The sequence below is a fragment of the Saccostrea cucullata genome, unplaced genomic scaffold (assembly GCF_032062105.1).
Source record: "Saccostrea cucullata isolate Sc308-1 unplaced genomic scaffold, CSIRO_AGI_Scuc_v1 ctg3486, whole genome shotgun sequence".
In the NCBI taxonomy this organism is placed as follows: domain Eukaryota; kingdom Metazoa; phylum Mollusca; class Bivalvia; order Ostreida; family Ostreidae; genus Saccostrea; species Saccostrea cuccullata.
The window spans coordinates 63,266-72,684 of NW_026937337.1; the positions used below are offsets into that span (position 1 = coordinate 63,266).

General features: G+C 33.8%; 1 pseudogene; it reads left to right on the top strand.

Annotated features, from left to right (window-relative positions):
• The first annotated feature begins 1,598 nt into the window (after positions 1 to 1,598).
• LOC134247938 (uncharacterized) lies at positions 1,599 to 7,360 on the top strand (annotated as a pseudogene).
• Positions 7,361 to 9,419: the final 2,059 nt, after the last annotated feature.

A 9,419-nucleotide genomic window follows, 5' to 3' on the forward strand; every position in this document is an offset into this window, starting at 1 on the left:
CATGGAGTGTAGCATTTAAATGTGACGTTTTTGCCGTAAAATTCAATTGTGACATATAGCTACATGTTATACATATATGTGACATGGCAATTATTATCAACATTTAAGATGCCGCAAGTTAAAATTCTGTTTAGAGATCTTTTCCTTAATAACATGGCAACATTTCGTAGAATTTAAAATAAATTTCAGAATTAATTTTTCACCCAGCATTACAAAATTGGGGATTGTACGAATCTTAAAAACTTTGTGACATTGAACCTCCAAACTTTGTGACACACCATCTTATTCCATATATTCAAAATAAATCGGCTTCAGAGCAGAAACCCAACATACATATCCACACAAACGATCAATCTAATTTAAAATATACTTCCTTGCACACAAAAAAGATCATTGAGATGCAATTTCAAAATTGATTAAGCTCATGAAATTATTTTTTTAAGTAACCGAAGATTTTTTATGTGTATCCCATATTTCGTCGATTTACGCGCGTCTACACCTCTGTCTTGGATTTTGAGAAACGCGTTCAGAACATACGGATTGAATAACATCACAATTGCTAGAATTTACATCATTTACATCATATTTTGAATTTTTCTGCCAAAATTTATGTCTGTATTGTTTGTTTTATGGAAGTTATCAATATTTTGTTATTGCATGTGCGACGCTCCTGTTACCCGTCTACATGCGTTTTTTGACGTAATTGACTGAATAAACGAATCAATATATTGGATAAATGAATTTTTTGGAACAATATTTTTGTTAAAATGTATTAAGTATACAATTACCGACAGAATGATATATAGTTTTCATATGATGAATTGTTTTAAAATTATGAAAATAGGGCAAATGCCGCTGCAATAGTGATTTTTGACCTTTTGACACCAACATCGTGCGCGACGTCTACAGCGTTTGCAATTGTTCAAAAATGGAGGAGATCCATTTTTACCTGGACAAAATCCAGGAGGTCATGAGGACCATGAAGTGTCCGTGAGTATCTGTCTAATTGTGGATTAAATTAAATTGTGAATGGAAAATCTTTTTCAATGACTTCTAATGTTAAGTAATTTATTTTTAATTTTCACATTGATCAACATTCGCCTTCTCTTCATATAGACGAAAAGAGCACAGAGTATGTAGTAGAGAGAGGAGAACGTCAACTCCTAAAGTGGAGGGGACCTGGTCAGTTAAAGTGTATTTTTATTCATCCTTTTTACAAAAGAATTGATTCAGGTGATATATTGTATGCTTATTTTTTAACACTAACCAGATAAATCATTTTATTCAATAAAAGTCAATGTTTCATTACTTTTTAAAGGTTTAAAACTCCCAGTGCCCCCAAAAGACCGAGACTTTGGTTAGTATTCTCTCTTTAATCACTTGTCTTTAAACGCTTAGTCTAGATTAAATATTTTCCTTCATCTTAAATTTCTTTTTTTTTCCCCAGTCGTCCAAATACTCTCCTCAGAAAACGAACTAATCAGTAAGTTTCACTTTGAGTGTTTTGACATTTATATACAATAATTGAAACTTAAATGGAGAATTACAATTCTTTCCAAGAAAATGTATCACTTTCATCCTTTCTTTCTTTTTAAGGAATGCCGGATGAATCTATTCTCCCAAAGTGGGAGGTCTCCCCAATAAGGTTAGAACAATCATTATCTACTCTCGTCCATATATACATTTTTTTTTACTTTAAAGTATAAAAAGCAAATGGAAATATAAATTGTCTTATAATTAAGTCTCGGTACAAAACAAAAATTTTCAAGGAAAAAAAATCAACACATCCTCTGATTGTTTTCTTTTCAGGTTATTTGTCAATTCTTTTTTTTTTAAATTAAATTATGTAAATATAAAATTTCAGTAACGAGTCGGGCCCCATTCTGATCGGTTCCGAGTGAGTAGTGACTTTCACAATTATCAAACATCAATATAAGTTTAAACAAAAGAAATGAACTGAATTAGAAATTAAGTGTTTAAAATACTGTTTCCTTCACACACGGTAATTTTCCTTTTTACATTGTAGTTCGGAGTCGGAATTGGCGTGTATTCCGCTGTAAGTTTTCTCTTTTTTATTTCAAAACAATTAACCCTTAATAAATATATGTATATCGTACAAGAATGTACTTTAAAAGAATACATTTTTTTTCTGCGACTACTTCAGGAAATGTACAGGTGAAAATATTTATCATAATGAGTGACTTTTTTTTCCTTTTAACTAATATTCATTTTCTTCATTTCAGGGAATTCAGTGAGGAAGACCAGAAAGAAAACCACGTCCATGAAGAAGACCAGGAGGAGATCATCATTCCTCCGCAAGTCTATACAATGTTTTTTTTCTTTACATTTTATATTTTTCTTTAAATTTGTCACATTCCTTCTCTCACTCTCCATAGTAAAACAAGTAATCTGTATGTAAAAAAAAAAAATTGGATTAATTTCGATGGAATGAAAAGGAAAACCTTATTCGGTCATACTATAGATTTTTCCTCTTTTTCACGAAAGTCGTATTTGTTTTCCCGGAGTAAACTGGATTCCCGTTTTATTTTCTCAGAAAAAAAATGAAATCAGTTTTACTTTATTTCCATTTATTTTTCATTTATTTCATTTCATAGATCCCAGATGTAAAACCAATAGAGAAGAAGGTACAAAATAACCACAAGATGTCCAACAAGATATTTTTTTTCGTGAAATTAAAAAATAGAGAGTATCCAATACTATTTTTTTTTCTTTTATGCAGAATTACTGAAACTTCTTCATTGTGTCATTAATTAATGGAATGATATGTAATAGTCTTTTCCATTGTGTCGTAGTCAGGTACAATCCTTTTATAGTGGCTTTCTTATTTAAGAAAACCTTCAGGTCCACACGCATTATATTTCCATATAAGCATACGGTCATAAATACATTTCCAGAGATTGAAAAAGATTGTATGAATTCAGACAGTGTGTCATTCGCTTTGATATCAATAAAGGATTCATTCTGATGCAGTGATTCCACTACGGATGATCTTGTAGATAAACTGGAAATGGTTGTCAAAGCCAATATCATACATGAAGCTGCCAGTATTCCACGAATTCCACTGGTTCGTAGCGCAGTACAGCGCTTTCGCAGAGAGCACGTTTCCTCGGTCATCTTCCGCTTGTCTATGGGAACACTAATCTAAATGCGTTGAAATGGATCATTTATAAGCAAAATCTTAACCAATAATTCACGTGATTGGACATTGCTTTTGAAATTATAAAAAGTCTCTTTAAGATATTCTGCAGAGTGATTCGTCATATCAAATTTTATTACATTCCAAGAAAAGAATGAGAATCATGATCTTTAAATTTATTATCCCCCCCCCTAAAAAAAAAAGGAAGAAAGAAAACTTCAATTTCAAAGGTGTACAAATATTAAAATTAAACTCTCCATAAGATGATGTAAATTTAATTTTCACACACAGACTTTCTATAATTCTGGAATATTCCTAAAAATGTGTGTGTGTGAGAGGCTTAGGGTGTTGGTGTATGTGTGTGTTGAAAGAGGGGGGGGGGGGGACTAACATCGGTGAATTATTTCCTCTCTAAACGTTGATTTGGATTTTCCCTGAAATTAAATTCTGTGTCTTTCATTTCTATTTATGTACCGGTACGTAATTTTAATCTACTCATTTCCTTTTTATCCCTATCCTTAGAGTCAATATTTAATATCATTTATCTGAAAATTAATTGAATCGTGAAGGAGGAAGAAAACTATACGTCACCATTCAGTCGTCCTCATCTATATGCTAATTATCAACGTTGCATACAATTAATCTTAATTAACCCCACACGTCAGGTGACCTTGATCTTTTATCGATTGGGATCTCCAATTAAAATCGATCAGGTTTAATGTATTCACCCCTCTGACCTTCATTTACATAATTGACAGGTGAGAAGGTCTTCATTTACATCATTGACAGGTGAACAGGTGTTAGGGGGTGGCCAACGAACGCTTATACTACTGTGGACGATGACAACGATGGGGAGTTTCATGAAGATGCATGAACTGTAGATATAGTTATTTGTTTAATAAAGAAAAATATATTAATCAAGAACATTTGCAACTCGTACGTGTGAAGAGGAACAACCCACCATCACTATTTTCTTTACTATTTTTAACAAGATCCCATCTTTACAACATTGCTGTGAAAACGAAGTGAAGAAAGAAATGTTTAAACTTTTATTGTTAACAACTCTTCTGGAGAGAATCGATAAAAGGTTGGAAGAAATCAAAACGGACAGCTGGCAAATTGAGATCATTATGGCTCGCGTGAATGATATCAAACATTTTTTTAACACCAGGAATTTAAATTTTTAAAGATGTGAACAATGTGGCTTAACATAATTTTTTTTCATCATCTAATGTCATATGTTATATTGTGTCAAGATCTATCAATGCTGTTTTAAGGTAGTCCGATCCTCAGGTTTATAAAATTAGCAGTTAAGTAATCAAAAATACTCATAAAAGTATCTCTGAATCCACAAAGTTATGTAAATTTATCCACAATATTTCTTTAAAGTTAAGGACTAAAGTTTATCATATTATATAGGGAAAATTGTCAAATCTGCAATATTTTTGCAGAAAAAGCGAATTGGAATATGAGCAATGTATTTTCTCTTTGCAAATTGATCAACAAATATATTTTAGGTTTTTCTGTTTTCTTTTCATATATTATTTTTAAGGAGGCTGGGGGTCAACTAATTAAGAACCAGCTATATCTATAACTTTTAGATTTCATATCTTTATTTGTAAACGTAAATATCATTTGGCAAAAAAAAATAGTTTTTAAATTTGATTATTTTGTATATCTTTATATGGAGTTAAAATGACCATGACCACCCAGCCCCTTTAATATATATACACATATATATTTCTATATTCATCAAGTTGCATCACTTGAATCAAAGATCAGCTTATGAAATTGAGATGTGACATAGTCTTCCAAATGTGTCTGTCTTCAACAGATATCATTTTTGACTAATGTTTAATAAAAAGGTATAATAGCTTGGACTATCATAATGACTTTTTCGATTGTCTTGTTATGATGAAATACCTGCTAAGGATTTGTAAGTGTCATTGCATGCATGCCTCCAATGAATCGCTGCCTACACCACAAGTGAATGTAAGCCCTACATTTACTCCAGAAACAGTTGGATGATGTGGATTGAAAAATTCTCCTTCCCAGGCCACAACTCCAAGGATAACTGTGTCAACACCAATCACAGTTACTTCTACTTAGCCTGTCATTCCCTCTAACGTTCCAATCTTTGCAAGGACAAGATCCAAGACCTAAAGATCAATTCTGTAAAAACTCTTTCAAGTCTGTAGAAGTTCTAAAAAAGATTTTTAAAAATATGAAATATTTAAACTTCTGTTAAACATTTATCTCCCTAGTGTCTCCCGCTTACCAGAAAACTTGTTAACTTTTTTTTATTATATGTCTTTGTTTTATTATTATCAGAGTAACATTCCAGTTCAGGAATTGTCAGGGGATGGAGATTACTTTTTTGCCTCATGAAGGATCGAGTGGGATTATTTGTTAGAGATGGCTCATCTTGCATCACCTGCAAATCTTATAGATGTCAATATGCCAACATACTGTCTCAGGTTGCAAAGAATATAGATTTGCCAGATAATGCATTAAAAGTAATGAATCAAAAAAATTACCAGGGTTAAAATTGTGTCATAGAGGGCATTCCATTCCGTTTGGATTACACTCTTCAAGCTGTAAATGCAGTGTCATTATCTGAGAGATTTCCTGGTGGTATTCTTGTAGATCCACAGTCAACCAACGCCTGTGAAATATGTGGAAGCATGTGGTCTTGCGATTAGTCAAATATTTAGTCCTTGCCTTTAAACGATAAAAGAAAATAAAAACAATGGTTCAAGGTAAACATACCCCAAACACATATAGACATCAGACAATCTAGACCTTTTACTCAAATGAAAAATTTAAAACACTGAGAACACAATTTAAAGCCGCTAGTGTTTTTGATTTATTAACTACATCTACACCAGACGTGAATGTAAATCCCACATTTACTCCACATACAGTTGGTGGATGGGGATAATACATTCCTCCTTCCCAGGCCACAACTCCCAGTATCAATACCAAGTACATGTACTTCTACATGTACATGTACTTCTAAATGTACAGGTATTTCTACACAACCTCTTATTCCCCATAAGATTCCAATCTCTTGCAAGGACAGAATAAAAGACCATAAGACATATTAAGAATACATTGCAGCTGTATCAAGTTTTCAGCTTTAAAATAATTGACCACTTTACATGATAAATTTTCAAAATCAGTTTTATTAGTAAAATTTTGTAGGCTGTAACCAATTGCAATAGGTTTATATCAGCTGCTTCATTAATATCCTCCTGCCTGACACTCATATATTTTGTATGTAAGATTATTGCTTGGCTGCGTGCTCGTCATGGTAGAAAAAGGTCATTTTCAGATACTAAAGCATATGGTTTATTTGTAGGAGAACAAAGCTACAAAAACTAAGTGTAATGGAGGGTGAAGATGTCATATTGACCAGTCTAAGGTAGTGCATGGCTTTTTTTTTTTAGTGTTTGTTGTACAACTTTTCTTAAATATTTTTTACTTTATCAAATCTTAAGAAGAAAACAAACAACTAAGTGTAATTTTTTTTTTAATCTAAGGTTAGTAAGGCTTTTTGTGTGTATGTGTTTTACAATTTTTCTTTTAATATTTTATAATAAATTATTGTTATTTTTTTAATAATTTAGAAAAGGGACCCATTACAGTACGAGAAATTCGAAGAGAGAATACGGGGAGATGGAACCCCCAGATATTTGGGATTAAAGACCACCCCGACAAATATTGGATACCACTCTCAGTCACCAGAAAATTGCACGTCTCAGGGATGCAAGACCACCACGACAATTCTTGTGTATTCGTCTCAATCGCCAGAATGCAGAATGCAGTACGTCTAAAGGATTTAGAGTTAAGACCGCCGCGCCAACTATCGAATATCTCCCTTAGTCGCCAGAATGTACTATGTCTCAAGGGTTCAAGACCACCACGACATTTCCTGTGTATTTGTCTCAATCGCCCGAATACAGTGTGTCTAAAGGATTTACGATCGCAGCGACAACTTTCAAGAACCCCCCTCCTCAGTCGCCAGAATGCAGTACGTCTCAAGGATTTAATGTGGGGTTTTAACAACGTTTAGCTTGTGGTGCCTTTCCTCTTCAAGGGGAATTAAATGTCCTCAGTGAGTTGGTAGACTCTATGAGAGTTGACCTTTTGCAAACGTCTATGCTCATTGACTATGTTGTAGATTTTTTTAAAGAAATATAACTTTTAATTTTTCATCGAGTATTCCTGTAGGTGATTTTTGGATTTTTACTGTAAACCAACTATTATTCGCGTCATCTTTTATTCGCGATTCGTCAGTATAAAATCGATCTGCGGCAATTAATTTTCACGACCGAAGGAAGCATTCTCTACAAATTCTTACCAAAATAAATGGTTCGCGGCGATTAATATTCGCGAGTTAAAGGAGGTCGCGGAACTCGCGAATATTTCTCGCACGCGAATAAAAGTTGGTTTACAGTATTGAAAAGGACTACGTATCATGTGTGTTGTGCACCATTGTACACAATATACCATAAATATGTTAATTATAAATTATAATTTAAAATAATTATCCCTCTAAGTTTTTCTTTGTATTTTATTGAAGATGTGTACATTATATACCATAGAAAGGTAGGTCCTGCAAATTATTATGAAACAAACTGTTTTTTAAGAATTCGGCGAAGCTTATGTTGTCTGTTGATATTCAGTGGGTTTCTTTTTGTATTGTCTACAGTATCAATAAAAATATTCTACAAATGTTCACATACCTTTTGTCAAGTTTTAGCATTAGGACTCATTAATTAATACTTTATCCCGAAAATGCTTGCTGCATTTAATACTGAATCGCACTCAGGGTGTAACCGTTAACGCCCGTACTATAATAGAAATTACAGTGGTTGTTATCATTTTATATTGTGGGTGTAACCGTTACACCCATTATATAGAATGTCAAGTAGTGATTATCATTTAAAATATAGGACGTCATATATTGGGTGTGTATGTAAACGCCTCACCCTTGACTGTGAACTATCCCATAACTTCAGTGACTGTACACTCACTCCTTGCACTAAGATAACCCATGACGTCATTGACTGTAGACTCCACCCTTGACTGTGACCTTTATGGGAAAAACTCATGTCGTCATCCTGACTGTTCTCTGTCCCCCTTACTACTGGTTGGTTATATTTCTTTCATGAGTTGTAATGAAAGAGAGGTATCCCCCATGTTTGACGTGTTTTGCCAATGTAAAAATTGTAGTCACTCTTGAACGTGCTAAGCGCTCTATCGATTTGCACATTTGTCAAGAGCCGCTGAGCGGACTTGCCCCAATTGTCGAGAATATCAAACAATTGTTATTAGAAATCGCATAAGTCCGATATAGAAAAGAGAAACAGGAAAGTTCTTTTCCACGATTTTGAGACGCGTCAAGATGAGATTTGTAATTGCGACAAAGGATACAGACCGCCTTGCATCAGATTTAGCCGTTGTTTTAAAAAGGAACGCCAGTGCCCAAACTGCAGATTATTTCAGAACTGTCATGATTCATCCTGCGAACCGACACTCCATTCCACCTAGCAAGATCATACATAATGGTTCCAAAATCATGTACATGTACATTAATTTTCGAAAAAAATGTTGCAGTATTGTCGTCCTGAAGTTGATATACTGCGACGGGGCTGTCTAGAATTTTTAATGATCAAGGAGACAACCATCAAAGAACACATTGATTGTACAAGCTGGCGGATATGTCATGAAAAATAACCACATTTGGAATCGACCAATTTAATTACGTGACTATGGCAGTCGTGTGCATGGGCATTTTCAAGCCTCTTTTTTGAAAGCAAAGTACAAGATAAAAATTATCGATGACCGGGAATGTTTTCAGTATGATGTCCATACGCTTGAGGGTATAGAAGTGGTCAAAATCCATGATTCCTGGATGTCATTAGTTGACGTAAGAAGGGATGTTAAATTACAGAATGGAAGACGACATTTCAACAGTCCCTTAGCAGTAGTATCCTCTCAAGGTTATATGAAACGCGACAATTACAGCAATATTTCCATTCAGTGGTAAGAATGTTTAAGGAAAAAAAAACCGTCCACGGGGAAATCCAATTAGCATTTCTCATGCTCTCAACGGAGGTGAATATCAAGTCATAGGCATCAATTATAGATGTGACAGATTTGTTCAGAATCTCAACGGAAAAGGAACCATTTACGAATTTTATGGTAAGACCTGGCATAATAGTTCTGTTTTATATATAACATTTACCCCCTCTCC